Genomic DNA, 19,615 nt, shown 5'->3' with positions numbered 1-19,615 from the left:
GCGTATGCGCGTGGGAAGTATGCCAGTAATTCCCGTCTACTCCGCTTACCTAAGCCCCGGTGACCCGGATCATCTCCGGCATTGTTCTGGAACATTCTATGATCACGTGATTCTATCGGCAATCTGTTTGGTTTCCTTATTGCCGGACTCTACATGTATATAGCTGACCCTAAGATGGGGACATCCCTTTCCCCCGGCTTTAATCACAACTAGGTTATCGGAGCATCTTGCGCGAGCACGCGCGTCCCCTGACACGACCCCGCTTATTTGCGGACTTGTATCGGCGCCGCGCGCTGACCTCCACTTTTCTCTGGCCATCTTGTCACTCGGCAGCATACCATTCATTCCTTGCTGAGTGCCTATATTGTTCATCCATTCATTCGCTTAACTTGCCAATATTGGCACTTGATCCATGTGCTGATGCACTTCTTATTACCTGTCAATATTGGCACTTGATCTGCTTTTGTTTAGTTCATGGCCTCCCATTTCCCGGGCTCTTGTCCTTCATTCAGTTTGACAATCCCCACTTATTTCCGCACCGGACTGACCAGTCCTTCTGTGTTTCCCTCCTGCCTATTTATATCCTGTAAATACTTTCGGGGACCTTAGTCTGAAATCAACTAGAGTACCCCCCCTGTCTGGTCTGAGTCTCTCCTTCTGCAAAGGGGGCTTCCCCCCCTCTGAGTCCGTGCTCGCGGAGTCCGCGCTCCTCCTACAGGTCCGCTCCACCTGCAAGTCTTGTTTGAAGTCCGCTGTGAGTGTCAATCCGTAAATACGGGATCTCCCCCAAACATCAAGCTCAGGGCACAGCGCTCCACCTGAGTTGCTGAGGCTGCGATCCCACTCTGCTAACCTTGAACAGCGCTTCCGGACGCGCCGCATATTTCTGCCCGCATATCCGCGTGCGCGCTCCAACAGAACTCTGCACCACCTCTGACCTCGACTCAGACAGAAACCCAATCCGTCTTCTATCCGTCTTCTGACAGTCTGCCAGACTCTAACAATATTCCCAGTCTCTGACAGCATTCCAGATCTCTGACAGTATTCCGACTCTGACAATAATCCAGAACTCTGACAGACGCAACTCACCTACGAGTCAACTTTTTAAATAATGTTCTTGATTGTCACACAGAAACCATGAGTGAAACAAGCCAAAGAAGAGCGAATCAAACTTACTAATTGGCACGCTAGCATACAACTCACCTTATGCCACCCAGTGAGGAGTTGCACTTGGAGCCTCCAGCCTTCAGCCATAAATCACGTAGGAAAAAGAGCCTGGGGATCCTATGGAGGACGGAAAGACTGGACTGTTCCGCTACTTCCACTGAATAACCCACAAAGAATACCATGAACAAACCTTGGCCCAACTTGAAAACATGAATGAGAGAACCCAAGAACTGCAGAAGGCCGCACGACTCAAGAAAATGAGGCAGCAGCAGCGGCAACGGGAGCTAGCTACTATAAGACAGCAGCGACGCCGTGCAAGGCTGGCAGCAGAGAGACAGGTGTGTATAGATGACTTACATGTGGCACAAAAAATGCCTGATATTCACGTCTCAGGCCACACCCCGAAACAGAGAATCCATAGTTGCTGAGATGTCCAGACCAAAAAGGGCAATTCAGCAGTGGCTAAAGGAACATAAGCAGCAGAAAGGAACATACTATCTGAAGCTCTCTAGGCAGAGTTTTCGTAAGTTTTCAGTAGCTACCAACTGGTTCCAACCAATGTTCTGGACAATAATTGGTGAGGTAGCAGAAACAGTCGGCCAGGAGATGAGCCCGACAAAGATAGTGAAAGGTTGTCAAAGAAGGAGTTGGAAGTTATTCCGTCTACTAAGGGCCGATGTAGTGGGGAAGTGGATTGATCGGAGTGGGTCATGGCCATGTTGGTTGACAGCTGTGCTTGCAAAGGTTGCAAAGGGAAACTGCCCAGGTGGCTCTATCACTCGAAAAGGAGTGCTGGTTAGTGGATGATTAGCGTTTAACACTGATTTGGACTCACATAAATGATGTAGGCATCCTACCCAGAAATGATCGACAAGATCAAACAGATGCTATTGAACATTCGACAGGCAGGTGCTGCTCTTGATGTCCACCAGATCCATGGTGTGATTGTTGTGCATATCCAGTACACTCACCCTGAGATATTCAGGACTGTCATCAAGAGAGATGTGTTAGAACTGGGCGGATTCAGACGACTCCGGAGTGGAATTGGAGACTTAGCGTGGAAGGACCTCGGCCTCAGCAACTCATGCGGAGCGCTGTGCCATTGCTGGTTGTCCTAGGGGTCCCTAATTTTGGATCTAGCAGAGGGAAAGTCTCTTGGGGGGAATTCATGTCGATTTCGGACTGAGGTTACAATTTACTATGTACATTGTATATAAGGAGGGGTCCGGAATCAAAAGGAGCGAGGGTAGGACGAAAGGAGACAAAGGGAGATGGAAAGAGGAACAACACCGAGGGTCAAGGGTTTGACTCAATGGTGTTTCTCAAAGGAGGAATGAAGGGCCAAGGCCCAAATAGGAATGAGGGAGAATAGCGGAATTGAATACGACAATGCAATAGTTGCAAGGTCCGACATAAGTCCGGAAAGTCCGAACTCGGAAGTTAAACTCTGGAATATTGGCAAAGGCAATTAAATGGAATGAGCTAACCAATACAATGGGTATAAGCGGAGGTGGGGTCAAAGTCCGAGGTCGGAGCTAAGACCGGAGGTTCTGGAGACGGAGACGCAAACGGGATTCCGGAGTGGAGGTCCGGAGTCGGGAGCATAGGTTTTGTGTACTCATCTGGAAGGTGTTGAGGTTGGGGTCGGACCCGGAATGTCCCGGAGTCGGACCAAAGGTGGTGTCAGAGCCGGAGGTGGGATAACCTCTTGTGAGTCGGCAAGGAGGAGGTGACGGAAGGGAAGTAGGACTCCGGAAGTCAGGTTCGGAGTTCCAGGAGCCCAGAGCGGAGGTCGGGATTGTATGGATATGACAAGATGGAAGTATATTTGCTGCAAGCATGAAGTGGGTTCGGAAGTTTATTGCTGAGGGGATGAACTGGACATTGCGTTGTAAGCGGGCTAGGGATCTAACCCACTAGGAAAACAGGAAAGGATGGGGACCGGATTGGTATCCAACAGGTCAGGAAAAAGGGGGTAAAGAGAATTGGTGATATGGTATGGTGTGGTACGGTGCGTGGTGTACTCCAATCAATCTCTCACCCCACCTCTCTGGTTGACACTAAGGCAAGGACTGATATAGAGGTCTTCTTACTGATGTTCTTCATCGTAATACTCCCTACTAGCTTGGGAGGGGCAAACTCGGTGGTTTCTAATCCAAGGGGAAAAGTAGATACATCCTCATGTACAGGTATATATGAGAAATGATCAAATAAAAATGAAGGAAAATATCTGATGAGTCCCATGTGCTTAGGTGGATCATATCGGCAACAAACAATATCGGAAAAAGGAAGGGAAAACAATAATCAAGAAAACAATAAAGCAATAAATGATTTCCAGCCAAAAAAATACCCAACTCTATCCATCGCCAATGAACTCCCGCTAATCATGGATCCTAATACTCCTAAATGACGCGTTTCCAACGGTACCAATATCGTCCAAATCGGTGCAGTGGTTGCTGAGATAAGTGAAATCCAGTCTGAGTGTGGCCGTGCTGCTGGGTGGGCGTGGGAATTTGGTCTGTGGGGACTGGGAATGTGTCTGAAAAAATAGGAAAAAATCATGGAAGGGTAGGAATAGTATATGAGGATGTGTACGACGTGTTTAGTGAAGTGCAGATGTGCAGGGATGGGGAAATCGCGATATTCGGTTCGTTTGTGCAGTACCAGCTGTGCCCGCCTACAGCGTCGAGCAACACGTGCCTCCAAGAAAATCCCTGCCAATGCCCAATATCAGCTTCATGCCTCACTCCTCTGCCATGCATACTCTGTCCGTCACTATTCGATTCTGGGTAATCTGCGAGTCAACTCCGATCAAACACAAGTTATTTACCAGCAAGGCTCAGATTCAACTTACGAACGGAAAGGGTCTCAACAAGTTTCTACTGTTGGCCTGGATGAGAAGCGAGCATTCACCCTCAATGTGGCTATTTCTGCAAGTGGGGTTCTTCTGCCATTCCAGGCGATCTTTAAGGGGAAAACTAAGGCTAGTCTCCCTAGCGCGAACTCACTCTCCCACGATGAAGCCACTCGACTTGGATTCTTCTTTGAGTTCTCGGGCACTGACAATTACTGGGCAAATCTGGGGACAATGAAGTCATTTGTTATTAATATTCTTGTCCCATACTTCACTGCTGAGAAGAAGCGTCTGTTGCTTGATCCGCTACAAGAATGCATCTGGCAACTCGACGTCTGGTCCGTTCATGCATCCCTTGAGTTCCGAACTTGGATGTTCAACAACTATCATTGGATTATCCTTGATTACATCCCTGGAGGCTGCACGGGCCTTTGGCAACCATGTGATGTTGGTATTCAATGCATGCTTAAGCTTGCTGTGAAGCATTCACAACAAACCACTATCGTATGCGAAGTAACGGAATAACCACTTGCTCTAATGCTAAAGCTATAAGGTAATATACAATGAGTTACAATGTATAAGAAATCAGAGTAAACTAACCTCAGTCTCAAGCTAATGCGCGAGAACTGAGGGAAAAAGGAAACTGATCCAAATGAATGAATATAGTTTGTGGACCTCGTGGATAAGTCCGAAGTGACTAAAATATATAAGAAGAAAAAGGTGTTGTGACCAAGTAGTCACGCTACCGCGGGAATGTGGCTGTCCGGGCGAGTTCCTCGCTCGGATGTGGGAATGTGGCTGTACGGAAACTCGTCCGGCCTCCCATAGCACACGGTTCCTCCAACACGCCCACTCCGTGTGCGCCCACTGGAACGAGTCCAGGTGAGTTTCCCTAGCTCTCAATGCTCCTCCAGAGTCATCTGTAGCGATGGGGTAAATCCTGCAGTCCAAATAATGGATGCCCAGATCACACAAATTGGATGTGAGGCGTTGTCAAAGAAACAACAAACACAAGATAAAAGATAAAAGAAAGAACGGGGTTTCAAAACAGGTGAGCATCATTATTCACCGTTGGGCAGCCTTTAGCTGTCTCTCCCGTCAATTTCGCCTACTAACTCTGCCTCTTAGCAGTACTGATTCGACTTTCGCACAACTGCGCGTCGATCGGATTGTCAATCTCGACATCCCGATATCGTTCGAAGTTCTCATACTTCGCGATAAATGCTTCCACCCGGCTTGAGGTCTCTCTGTGCCTCATCTCTTGATTGCATCGGGGAGCTTCGTTTGTTGATCGGTATGTTGTCTCTTCACCTGTGCTTCCTGTGCATTCGTTGGTGTGGACCGATCTTTGCTGATCTGACTCTGTAGTCGTCGATCCTGGCGATCTGTTCCATTTGAACAATGGGATTGGATTGGGGAATGGATATCGATCTGGATTTGGAGTGAATGGGAGGTTTCGGCGGTTCGGTATGGCCAATTCGCGTGCATATCTTGCTCCGTCGTGTCCATTGGTCATCGGTTCCCCCTTGAAGCGCCACCTTCCCAACTATCTTCTCCATCCCTACATTCATCTCTACAATCCTCTCCACTCTCATAGTCTTCTATGAGTTCTTCCATCCAGTCTGAGGCATCGCGCACCGTCGCTTTGTCAGAGTCTTGTAGCGATTCTGACGTGCGCGAATCAATTTCATCACCATTTTCCGTCCTCGAAAATGCGAGTGATGACCCATCGTCGTCTTCTGTATCGCCCACTGAAGAATCCATCTTGATTTCGCCCACTGAAGTCGTTGCTTCGAAGATTTTTGGTGTATGACTTAGGCGTTCCGGATTTGAGTCCGTACTAGTGTCCGGGTCTGACTCCCTGGACAACTTCCTGGATCTCTGGCGATTGGATCGACGGTGTCCATTATCTGTGGTGGTGAGCCGCTCTGTGTGCGCTCTTAGCCTCGGTTTTGGTGTCACTGGTTGGTCTGATGAATAGTCAGTGTTTTGGTCAATTTCGCGATTTCTGTCGACATTTTTCGACGATTTCGAAGGATTTTTGCGCGTTGATCGACGGGGAATGGATTCTTTGGTGACAGGCCGCTTCGCGCGAGCATTTGGCGTCGATTTCGATGGGTTTTGGAGGTTGGATGGGCGAGTTTTCGTCGATTTGGAGATTTTCGGTGCGCACTTCTCCATTTTCTGGTTCTTCGCACCTTTCTCCCCCCTTAAATCGCCATATTGACGTCCTGCGACGCCTTTAGCTTTACTCTCAGCCACTCCTTTCCATATTCCCCCCTTTTCATCGACCACACCCATTCGCGCGCATCTGCTACTGTCGGTTTCAATAAACTCGACCTTGCGCGCGCCGATTATCCGTCGTTTCTCCCGGTTATAGAGCATCCAGTTGCTCTTCCCCTCATCAAATCCGATGTAGACTCCCTCGAAAGATCGCACACCCAGCCTTTCCTGGGATTTTTCTGGTATGCGCATGTATGCTGCACACCCAAATGGCCTCATCTGCCTGGGTTTCGGTTTCTCCCCAACATAGATCTCGTATGGGGTCTTCTCTCCCTCTGAGGCACCTGCCAAGACTCGGTTCTTGGTCCAGATCTCGTGTCGGATCACGAAATCCCAGAGGTTCTGCGGGAGTTTCTTAACTCTCAGCACTTCCCGGGCTTTCTCTAGCATGGACTTTGCGCGATTGTTCCAAGTGTGGTCTGCGCACTCTGCAATGCCATCTTGTGAGGAATCTGCGTTGATAATTTCGTGCTTGATCCCCTCTTTCGCCAGGAGCCTCTGGAAAATTTCCGAATCATACACTCCACTTTCATTTGTCCGGAATATCTTGAGTTTCCGACCAGTCTCCATCTCAGCACTGGCTTTCCAGCTCTTGAAGAGCTCTAGGGTAGCTTCCTTTGTGCTTGCGGATCCAACATGTGTATAGCGACTATATTCATCGGTGAAGGTTGCAATGTAGCTGTTAAACTGAGAAGCGGGATACGTCTATTGTGATGTATTGGCTCTCAGTGCACATCAGCAAAAAATTGTTATGCTCCTGAGTGCTCCGGAGTATGGAGAGCACTGGGAGAATCAGGAGGAGATTGGCTGGTCCAGGAACAGCTCATTTCCTCCGGAGTTGGCCAGGTACTCCAGGGCACTCCCAGGAGGGCATGGAGCATTACTTTGTGCACAAACATATCCAGTAAATACAATTTAAATGCTTCAAAATATATAGGGGTGAGAAGCTTCTGGGAGCTCCTGGAGCATTTGAAAATGAAAAGGAAAAAAAGAGGGAAGATTCCCCATGAATACCTCCTACCACAAGACTAACACAACAAGACACTACTTAACATTTAGATCAAACACTATACTATACATCTGTTAGACACTGGTCCGGGGTCAGCACCGAAGGTCGCCAATGCGGGCCGCTATTGGCCGCGATGGCCGCGATGCCTTAGACAAGGCCCAAGGGTAGGGCATTTGGCCTCAGCAACTCTAAAGGGAGTGCTGTGCCCCCTAGCTGTCTCTTGGCCCTCATTTCGGACTCACTGGGGTTGCCTTGTTGGGGTCAGGACTTAGGGGTTGTGGTCACATCGATATTAGAGCTAAAGTACTATAATGTAGTATACAGGATATATATAGGAGGAAGAAATGAATAGAAGCAGACCTGGGCCAAAGGCCGAAGGGTCCGGAAGCAAACAAGGGTAAGGAGTGGGGTTGGCCGCATAGCGGCCGGCAATGACCGAGGGTCAAAACAAACAATAACAGATAAATAAAGGAGAGAGTGTAGGGCCGCGATAGTGGCGATGGTATCATAGCGGCGCTGGACTCGGAGTTGGGCCAGAGTCGGGTGCAGGGATGATAGCAGCCCTGTAGGGGCCAAGTGGGCGGGGTAGGGGAGTCACGCTGGGCACGGTGCTGGAGGCGGACTCAGGGTGGGAAGGTTGGCGTGGCTGTGGGGAGTCGGCCAGGTGCAGGGGAGCCTAGGGGAAAGCAGGGGAGTGAGCAGGGAGTCCTCATGGAGAATAGGGCTGAGGTTGGGGCTCACGCTCACGCTCACATAGCGGTAACGGGCTCAGGCAGCATCGGGATGGGTGGGGAATGGGCCAGAATGCACAGCCGTGACAACATCAAGGACACTGAGACTCACCAATACACAGTCAAAATTTATGGCCTGATATATGATTAATCTGGCAACTTAATCACTCTCAGGCTTGCAGAATGTGGAGGAGGGGGAAATGGGGGAGAATGAGGGTGGAAATGAGGGTGGAAATGAGGGTGGAAATGAGGGTGGAAATGAGGGTGGAAATGAGGGTGGAAATGAGGGTGGAAATGAGGGTGGAAATGAGGGGGAAATGAGGGGGGAAATGAGGGTGGAAATGAGGGGGGAAATGAGGGGAAAATGAGGGGGGGAATGAGGGGGGAATATAGAGGGAAATGAGGAAGATTTGAAAAATAGGGACTTCTAAAAAGTGAAAAAAATAATTAGGGAAAAAATCAAAAAAAAAAAAATTCAGGAACTGTAGTGCCTTTGAAGTGTTTTCAGGATATATAATTATTTGTGAAATTGAGGAAGAAATGATGGAGAAAAATGGAAAATACTTTCGGAGACCCAAGAAATAATGAGAACTGAATTGATGGGAAAGTCTGAAAATTGAATAGGAAAGTGAGGGGAAGCCTTGTAGCATTGTTATTTTCTGCTGTTCTAATTTTTCCTGATTGTTCTTGGTCTCACTCCCAGCTGCTCCTGGATACTCCTGGAAGCTCCTGGGAGGGTCCAGGAGCAGCTAATGGAAAATACTTTTGGAGACCCAAGAAATAATGAGAACTGAATTGATGGGAAAGTCTGAAAATTGAATAGGAAAGTGAGGGGAAGCCTTGCAGCATTGTTATTTTCTGCTGTTCTGATTTTTCCCGATTCTTCTTGGTCTCATTCCCAGCTGCTCCTCAATACTCCTGGAAGCTCCTGAAAGCTCCTGGGAGGGTCCAGGAGCAGCTGGGAGTGAGACCAAGAACAATCAGGAAAAATCAGAACAGCAGAAAATAACAATGCTTACAAGGCTTCCCCTCACTTTCCTATTCAATTTTCAGACTTTCCATCAATTCAGTTCTCATTACTTCTTGGGTCTCCAAAAGTATTTTCCATTTTTCTCCATCATTTCTTCCTCAATTTCACAAATAATTATATGTCCTGAAAGCACTTTAAAGGCACCATAGTTCCTGAATTTTTTTTTGATTTTTTCCCTAAATTTTTTTTTCAACTTTTTAGAGACCAAAATTTTCCTCCCACTGTTCCTGGCACATTGCATACTCCTCACCACTCCCAGCTGCTCCTGAACCCCCTCCCAGGAGAACACTATTGGCTCCAGGAGTGCCCAATCTGCTGTTTTGTCTCCCACATGCTCCAGCCACTCCTGATGCTCCAGAGCATAACGGACTTTTGCTGATGCAAGTCCTGTCCTTATATACATTTAATGTCAGTTCTACGCCACTGAAGTGAAACGCGAGCGGTAGCCAAAGCATGAAAACAAAGGGCCAAAGCGACATTATGTTCACCGTTGATTGCCCTAAAAAGCGCCTCCTTCCCAAAGCTCTCAAAGCGCAAATGTACGGTCCTAGGACCGTCAGTGGCGTCGGGCTGTAACTTCCAACACTCCCCCACAGCCCAACGTCCACGTATCCATCTAGGCCACAAACTCCATCCCCAGCATTAGGCAGAAGCGATCGTGCTTTACCTTGGCTAAGGACTTCATGAGTATGTCGGCTGCCATATCGTTCGTCCCAATGAGTTTCAGGTCAATCGTTCCGTCCGTGATACATTCCCATATGAAGTGGTACCTGACATCGATGCTCTTGGTCACAGCGTGATTGACGGGGTTTCGGGCGAGTAGATTCACAGCTCGATTATCGATGTGTAGCGTGGTCGGACTGGATGTTCCTTCATGCAATTCCTCCAGGAGCCGTCGGAGCCAGATCGCTTCCTTGGCTGCTTCGGCCACTGCAACGTACTCTGCATGCATCGAGGATCCTGCCACACCTACTTGCTGCTTTGACATCCACGAAATCACCCCCCCAGACAAGAGGAAGGCGTATCCGGATACCGACTTCCTGTTTACTACATCGTTCGCCCAATCTGCGTCAGTATAACCTATGAGGTCTTCTCCCCCGGTTGTGTATACTATCCCTCGGTTCATAGTCCCTGCGAGATACTTCATTACGTGCTTCAGTCCCTCGATGTGTTCCTGTCCAAAAGTCGATGCGAATGGTGCCAGCGCTCTTACAGATGCGCAGATATCCGGGTGAGTTCCTAGAGCGGCATACATGAGAGAACCAATAGCTTTGAGGAAGGGGTACGAGGAAACTTTCGAATGTTCTTCTGTTGATGCCGGTTTGTAGTGTATCCCAGTGGGCAACAGTGTGACACATGGCGTGCAGTCTGTCATGTTGAAGCAAGCAAGGATATCCTTGATATACTGTGACTGGTCTATTGATAGCATGCCGGCTGATATGTCTTGGCGAACTCGGATCCCTAGGATCCATGATGCTTCTCCTTTGCTGGAAACTTTAAAACGGTCCCCGATGGTGTCTTGGATAGATGCAAGCAGTTTTTCATCGTTCCCAGCAAGAAGTTTGTCGTCAACGTAGATGGGAATGATTACAATGGATCGTCCTCATTTGAATATGAAGACCGAGTGGTCAGCATGTGTTCGGCGAAATCCAAGTTGAATCAGGAAGTCATGTAAGGTTGCGTACCACTCCCATCCAGCTTGCTTTAATCCATAGAGCCCCTTCTTAAGCTTCACAATCATCTGTTCCCTCCCCTTTTCCTCGTATCCCTTTGGCTGATGCATGTAAATGTCCTCCGAGAGTACCCCATTGAGATATGCCGATTTGATATCCATCTGGTGGACTTTCCAACCGTGGCGAGCGCATATGGCGAGAAAAACACGTAGAGAGGCCGATTTTACAATGGGAGCAAATGTCTCCGAGTAATCAATTCCCTCCCGTTGACCAAAACCTTGAGCAACTAGGCGGGCCTTAAAACAGGTCACTTTTCCATCAGCACCACGCTTCTTGTTGAGTACAAATCGACAGCCAATGACGTTACGAATGCTTGAGGATGGGTCGACAAGGTCCCAGGTGCCAGCGTCCCGGATGGCAGCGAGCTCCTCTAGTACGGCGGCATGCCATTGTTCCCGCTCGGGCCCAGCCAAGGCCTCTTGCAAGGTTGGAGCATCTGGTAGATCGGTGTCCTCAGTCAGTATGGGGTTTGCCAGGTGGGCCTCATCCAATACAATGTCCAGGACGTCTTCCGTGGTGACAGTCGCCACAATCGGTACCTCGTTCAGAAAATCCTCATATACATTCGCGATCTCGTCCCTGCGTCGGCCATGTGCGCCATAGTCTGATGGATCAAAGCGATGAGGTGGACGCTGTTCCCTCTGTGGTCGAGCAACGGGCTGGGTGGCAGCAGTAGGCACGGTGGGAGGTGATCTGATGGACTTTCGGTGAGAGGATCACGAGGTGGACTTACAGGCGTGGGTCCGGGGGTTGCCGCCTCTGTCAGGTGATCCGAATCATCTGACTCGTCACCGGGGTCATCATGTGCCCTTGATTCGAAAACGGCACGTGGCTGGATCCTCGCTTCTTCCCGAAAAATGGGCGCGCGGACAATTTCAACTTTGTGAGTCCGTTCATCATACGCCTTGTATCCGGAAGAACTCTCTGGGTACCCTAGAAACTTTGCCGGCCGCCCCCTCTCCCCCAATTTCTGCGCTCCCAAATCCTTCGGCTGGTGAACAAATATGTCAGCGAACCATACCCTCATGTGCATGACATTCGGCTTCCTTCCGTGAAATCGTTCAAAAGGCATCATCGCATTTGAGTGAGTGTCAATGGTCTGGTTCATGGCGTAGATGGCTGTGGCCAAAGCATCGGCCCATAGAAAGTCCGGAGCCCCAGCATCCTTCAGTAAGGTTCGTCCTTTGTCCAAGATCTTCCGATTAGCTCGCTCAGCCACTCCATTCTGCTCAGGCGTGTGTGGGACCGTCTGCTCCATGTCAATACCTTTGTCCTTACAATACATCCCCAGGATGGAGTTCAGGTATTCCCCCCCCCCTATCCGTCCTCAAGATCTTGACGTGGGTCCTGTACTGATTCGCAAAGTATGTGTCCATCTTGATGAACCACGCCATGAAATCTGATTTAAGTGAGCATGAATAGAACCAAGTGAAGCTCGTCTTGTCATCCACGAGTGTGCAGAAGTATCGGCTTTTTCCAAGTGACGTCACCTCCATAGGTCCGCTGAAGGAGAGAACGAAGGAAGGTCAGTTGGGAGGTTCAAACGAGACCACCACCAAGCTGTTCCCTGGTTCTTTAGTTAGGATGGGGAAGTGTACTAGTGTTGTTTATTGTAAATATAGTACCAATCCGAGTGTTTTGGCTAATTCTATTTTTATGGGTTAGTTTTAAAGTTCCTGGGAATTGACTTACAGATAAACCGAGCCCTGCGGAGCTGTTTCTTTATTGAAATTTATTAATTTGTCTAGGTGTAATTTTGTGTAGCGTTGTTTAATTTGGATTTAAACTTGAATTTAATCTTCTACTTGGTGAAGTTTCAAAGATTCTATTCAGTTAATGAATTTGGATGGTGTCTGGAGTGTCCCTTGAGTTCGTTTTATTTTTGTCTTTATTTTATTGCTTGTTTTAACAGTAGCAAAATAACTGTTTTGTGTTTACACTTTGAAATCTGGAGTGTTAACCAGCTCTCCTGTTGAAATATCTACTTAATATTTCTCTCCTTAATTGCTGCCTTTTACTACAGTGGCAATCTTAACTGTATATCACTTTTTCGCACTGGAGTGACAACCAGAAATGCTTGAGAAAAATAATACTCTATTTTCTTACTTCTCTGAGGGGGGCGAAAGGTCGCAGAAAGGGTCTCCCTTTTATACTCCTTGGGTCGCCTTCCTTTTTCACGCTCTACCTTCTATTTACAGGATTTATTTACAGTGTATTTTTCTCAAACTGAATAAAAAGTGAAATTTTCACGCTATAGTTCCGCTGCGCTTTGCTGCGCTGAACTGCGGTCTACTGCGGTCAGACTGCGCCTGGAATCCTTATTGTCCTTCCTCGCCTAAGCTATTTTAATGGTTAATTAGAATTTGTCTGCGCCGCATTTGCCGCAGTTCCCTATTTCAAATTCCCCATATTTCCCATTAAGTTCGCTATGACTCGGTCATACTGAATTCAAACCTCGCATTACTATGCGTGCGACTGTGCTGAGACCTTCAGCTGATTTATTCCAATTTTATTTAGTGACATTTTAGTTAAAATGAGACTGAAATGATAAATGAGTGAATTATTCAGGTTTAAAACTGAAAGAAAAAGTTGCTAGTAATCAAGAATTACTCAAACGAATGTGTTATAGCTCTCTACTTCATTAGAACATCGTTCCCTAAAATTCCCGCCATGGTCCGTCGTAGTTTAGTAGTTTTCGTGAATTTCGTTCATATTCCCTGATTCCCTTTTGTATTATCACATCCTAATCCTCCATATGTATTGTTCGTTGTTATAGTAGGTCGTCCTCGAAGATATCATATTTTTATGTATTTTATTTAGGGCTCTAGACCTCTTGAAGCTGTCTTCCCGCGTGTTTTCAGGTTTCTAACTTCATGTCCTTGTATCTCATTCATTTCTGGATGTTTTCTCACGTTCTTGGTATCATAAATTTCCATTTATTCCCACCTTTCCAATGGTACTAAGGTTGTGTCCTATTTCCCTGTATTCGTTGAGTTAGCAAAGTTTCGCGCGCACATTCGGTAATCACGTGCGTCGTTCCCATAGTTGTTCGTATGCGGGAGCCGTTTTCGTTTAGTTGTTCGGGATTTATGATATGCGCGGGTGTTTATTTCTTTCATATGGGCTTCTGTGATTTATTTCAGATTTTTCCCTCATGATCTAAGGTTGTTTTGCACCTTTCGTGCTTTGTTTTGACCGGGCTCTTCCTTATTTGGACGGAAATTGGTCTTCGCGATCTGCCGAAGTGTGGATCTCGGTTCCGACGGCCGGTTCCCTGCGCATCGCCACCCTCACGTGTCATTACACATGATGCGGATTCCTATATTCCCGTCATGGGTATAACTTCACAACGGCTGGACCGTTTGGGCTGAGAATTTGCATAACTATAGTTTCCTATTTTTCATAATTTCCGTGTAAATTTCGTTGTATGTTTTAATTATGGATCCTACGCAATCATCGTCTTGTCCCTGAGCTCGGACTTTTGATGTCGCTATTCCCGTTATTGGATTTCTCATTAACGCATGATCCTTTTATTATGGAAATTTGGGAGGATTAAGAGTAGATCCTTTCCTTTCTAATGGGCTATCAAGCTTGTCTCGGTCGTTACTAGTTAATCTTCGCGCTTGCTTTTTAGACATTGTCCTCGTTTTGCAGGAGTTTTAGTCATATCTCCGTCGTTTATGGGTAGTTTCCCCTATAATTACTCTCATTGGTTCCGTTTGGGTGACATCTACATTTCCTATTATAAACACGACTTTGACTTTTGCATTAGTTCCTGAGGAATCTTTGTTCCGTGGTACTTCCATCCTTGCTATGTGTGCGGACGTGGGAAAGTAGTTTCCGTGGAGGTTCTCTGATTATTTTTATAGTCAAATCTTGGTCGATTGTCCTAATTCTTGGTTTAATATTTGCTATAAATTCCCCCGAGAATTCCGTCTCGTTGATGGTAAGCTTGAAGTATTTTTGTTATTTTTCTTTCTTTCGATTTATCGTGTATAGTCGTAATAATTCGTAAAAATTCGTAAAATTCGTTAAAATTCAGGTCCTTCTATGTTCTCATATCTACTTGTCGTATGAGGTTTTGTGATTTATCTGGCATATTTTCATAATGGGTTTCCATAGTGTGGCCGTTATTTCTCCTACACCGCAGACATCGGAGTGTACTCGCCCCAGCCTCTTGTCAGCTATCTCATGTCCCCTCCTGAAAGGACCTCTCGTCATCTTCCCCCTAATGCATGCTTCGCAATCAAAACCCTTCGAGTCATCCCGAACATTCTCCATTCCCAGAACTGATCCATTCTTTATCATCTCATTCAACGCATCCTTACCAGGGTGGGCTAGACGTTTGTGGAGAAGATCGAAAGAGGGGATGGGGGCTTCCACAGCCGGGTTTGCCCTCCCAGTCATGGTAGATGTCAGCTGCGAGGATGGGTGATTCAGGTAGAACATGGGTGCGAACTCTTTTAGTGACTCAGCAACTAATTTCCCATCTGCTCCCTCGATTCTGCAGACATCATCGGAACCGAACGTAATCCGGACTCCTCGGCGAATCAGGATCCTGCAAGACAGGAGACCATACTTGAGGCTGGGTACGTACTGTACGTTCTGGATCCGACAGGTGACACGCTTCCCTCTAGCGATGCAGCCGATCAAGACGGTTCCTTCACCCAAGGAGGGGACGCGACTGTCATTTCCAAGAGCGATTTGGCATGGGGGGTCAAAAGGTGTGTATTCTATGAAGTCATCCTTGTTTGGACAGAAATGGTTACTGCACCCTGAGTCCACGATCCAGGGCTTTGGCACATCAGTGATTGACACAGCATTCGCAACGCTTTCTGCACACAAAGCCTTCGCCTCCTCAGTTGCGTTTGCGTTCTCCTTCTCAGCAGCTTTCTTCTGCTGATACGCTTCTTTTTCAGCTTCTGTCGCTGTGCATTTTGTTCGGAGATGGCCCATCTTTCCACACTTCCAACATGTTTGGCGCGTTACCCAAGTAGGGTCATTCCTTCTTCCCTTCGTGTTTTCTTCTGCGGCGAGTGCCTTCGGAGTATGTGTGGGTCCGACTTTTGTTCCAAGGTCCATTCCGTTTACTCGGGCATGGAGTTCTTCAGTCTCTATTTCCCTCCTCAGCTTGTCAAGATCCCAACCCATGTTGCTGGTCACTGCTGGGGCATTCTGGACAAGCATGGTCTGCAAGGTGCTCATGCAGGATGGGAGGCAGTGGATGAGTTGCATGGCGATCATACGGTCTTCGATGCGTCCTTGTTAGAACGGGGCGGAAACGGACGACTCCGGAGTGGAATCAGAGACTTAGCGTGGAGGGACCTTGGCCTCAGCGACTCAAGCGGAGCGCTGTGCCATTGCTGTTTGTCCATTTGGTCCTTAATTTCACAGTAGGTGAGCAGGAAGTCTCTTGGGGGCATTTCAGGTCGATTTCGGACTGAAACCAAGACGAGTATGTACAAGCGCCGATATATATAATGGAAGGGGCAAAAGCACAAAGAGAACAAAGGGTGACCGAATCGGAACGAAGACGTCCAAACGGGAACAAAGGGTAGAGGGAGCGGAGCGGTACCGAAGGTCATAGGGCAAGACCTGTGATACGTCTGAAAGGAGGTAGGGAGGGTGAGGCCCAGAGGGGCAGGAGGATGAGGGGAAGTGGGGATGATGACTAACTGGCTAGAATAGAAAGAAGCAGTAGTCCAAATAGGGATGAAGGGAAAACGCGAGGAATACATTACAGGCGGCGAGAGTGCCGAAGGCAGTCCACGAAGCTCAGGGGTTGCAGAGCTTACGGAGGTTACGGAGGCGGGGTTGGAAGTCCGAGGAATATTGGCAATGGTGTTTACGTAGTATGAGGTCACCAATGCAATGGACTAAGACCGAGGTGGAGTCAAAGTCCGAGGTAGGGACTATGACGGAGGCTCGGAGTAAGGTACAAACAGTGTCCGAGTGCGAAGTACGGAACAGCGGTGGAAGGTCGTAACTTGGCGGAAGGGTGGCGGAGGAGTAACGGAGGGAGGAGAGAGGGGACAGGTAAGGGGAGAAGGAGTGGCGGAAAGGAGAGTAGTCAGGTCTGAAGGTGAGTATCGGAGCAGACGGGGGAAGCGTAGGAGGATAACGGGAGGGTGGAGGTGTTGTGAAGGGGGAGCGGAGTAGTAGGAGGGTGGCGAGAGGTAAGGAGGAGGCGTGTTGCCAGGACCGAAGGTGAGTATCGGAACGGCAGCGGTAGGTTATGACTCCGGAGGTGAGGAAGGTGGAGGTCCGGAAGTCGGGTCGGGGTCGGGTATGCACGGATATGACAGTATCCCCTTCTTAGGCCTGAACCCTTGAAGGCCTTAGAATAGGTCTCTGGATATGCCTGCTGCAATACCGACGAAGGTGGTGATGGAACACGAGGAGCGTGGTGAAGTGGAACAAGGAAGACTTACAACGACCAGCTCGGGATCTTGGGGATGGTGTTCGATCAACGAAGGGAGGACGGGAGGAGTGAGGTCCGACAGGAATTCACGAGGAACTAGGGAGAGTGGGGAGACTCGGAGGGGCGGAGTCGGGTACGGAGATGGCAAGGACTCAATCGGGAATAGGGAAGCGGTACTATAGGAAGGGTTGGGTCGCACAGATATAGGTAGTCGTCTGGCGAGTAAGAGCTGAAAGGTGAGTGAAGAGGTCATGTAGATGCGGTCTTCGAGGAGAGTTTCAGTCTTAACTTCCATGAAATTCCTAAGAGTCGAGGTCCGGGGGTCGTGGTGGAAAGTCCGGAGCAAGGTCTGTTCCAAGACCAAGCTTTGGTGGGTTGGGAGGTCCTCAAGGAATGGAGGAATCCAGGGGTGACAAAATGGAGGCCGGATGGGCAACTCACGAAGTGTGTTGGAGGGACCGAAGGTCCATGTGATGATACAAGGAGGACCGAAGTCAGCTCCGAAGTATCCGAAGGAGCGGAGTGAAGGAGTTCCCAATTGCGACAACAATCTCAAGGATGGGATTGTGCTGTGCATGGTACAACTCAGTCACAGGAGGGATGATGAGATGAGACGAGTCTGTGGAGTTCCAAGGAACTTGTAGGTCTGGAGCTCGCTCAGAAGGAGTAGAGGTCCATGTGGTGAGGCTTATGGCGAAGAGTGGAGGTGCTAACGTAGCAACTCATACGAACACTCAGCATGTTTGTCTTCCCGGAATGGGTACCGGAGTGGACAGATACCTAAGGAGGCCATAACCAGAGGACAGTGGAAGGTCGGAGAACAAACTCGGCATCCCTTTCGGAGCTGGCAAGGGGAGGAACTCAAGGTTTGACAACACAAGAGTGGAGTTCCATGGTCGTAAGGGAGTCGGGGTTGTTCGGGGTACAAGCCGAAGGCTTGAGAAGGGTACGTGGACTAGCGAGGGGGGTCCGAAGGTCCGGAGTAGACACTCGGGTACTGTCCAGGTAAGGTTTGTCGGAGGAAGGGAGTGTATCATAGATACAGGGTCGAGGGTAGTCGATGTCAGGGAGGAGAGGTTGGTTGCCCACCTGAATGGGTCTTATGCATCGATGGAGTCTCGATTGTCGAAAATGATGGAGGTCCGAGGGTGTGCGAGGCACAGGGTGACGAAGGTGGAGGTTGGGTATGATGTTAGGGTACAGCTTTCGGCATCGGAGGTAGAGCTAGCTCAGGGAACTTGAGCAGCTAGGGTTGTCTGTAGGGACAATGCGAAAATACTCCTGGTGGAGACCGATGTATAGCGCTGAGGTAGATAGAAGCGGAGTCCATATCCCCTTCTTAGGATTAGACGTCCCAGCATCTAATCGACACTACAGGCTAAAGTCGGATCATCCGGAAGCGGAAGCGGAACATCATAGGGAAGGTGGAAGAGAGGAGTGTGGAGTAACCGGAGGGTTCCAGAATACTTCCAAGGAGAAGTGGGAAGGTGAGGATCGTGATAACGATCGTCCAGAGAGCTCTTGGAGGTGAGCCCGAAGGCGAGAGAGTAAATGGAGTAGAGATGTGTGCGTGCCATGTGCAAAGGTTAAGAGTTAACCGGTAGCAAGCTTTGGCAAAGCATACAAGGTTACCAATGGTGTAGGAGTCTTCCTCAGGGTAAGAGGTAGACAGAGAAAGAGTGCCAGCCATCGGAGCAAGGTCCGGAGGCGACAGGGAAAGGCGATGGTGAGGAGGAAAGAAGGCGTTCTCATACCCGGACAACATCTACTCAGGTCCATTACTCAACGGAGTCTCAGGGTGAGCAGGCATCAGCCAGATACTTGAGCACAAACTTAACCAATGGGGAGACGTGGAAACGTCAACAGATGGGATCCTAACTCAGAGAGAGAGGACGGAGGGAACGGGTCAACCAGCGGAACTAGGTCCGGAGGTGACGGAAAGAGTATGGGGAGGTTGTGGTGGGGTGTCCGGTGTTTCGGAAATACTGCTCATGATCTAGGCTCAACGGAGCACATAGGTGAGACAGTTATCCTAACGATGGAACACTGACCGAAGGCAACGAGGCGAAGTAGAGTCGGGATTGGAGTGTGAGGTGGTCAAACTGGGGTGTCCGAAGTGTCCGGACGTAAGGTACTGCGGTACCAGTCACTCAACGGAGCAAGAGGTAGAGTACCAGTGTGTCCTAGCCGGTAGGCAAGGTCCATTTGACAAAGGCGATGTATGAACATCTTCGGAATTGATGAGGGAAGTGTGTGTCAACCAGCGGTGTGAGGTCCGAAGGTTAACGGAAGAGTAAGTGGAGGTGGGTGAGTTGGGTTGTGGAGTTCAGAGGTCCGGGCAAGGTGAGCTCAAGAACTACCGCTCAACGGAGCGCATAGGAGAGACA

The sequence above is a fragment of the Cantharellus anzutake genome, assembly GCF_015039405.1.
Source record: "Cantharellus anzutake strain C23 chromosome Unknown EI90scaffold_46, whole genome shotgun sequence".
In the NCBI taxonomy this organism is placed as follows: Eukaryota; Fungi; Basidiomycota; class Agaricomycetes; order Cantharellales; family Hydnaceae; genus Cantharellus; species Cantharellus anzutake.
The sequence above is the reverse complement of the archived record's forward strand: the minus strand, read 5'-3'. Positions refer to the sequence as shown.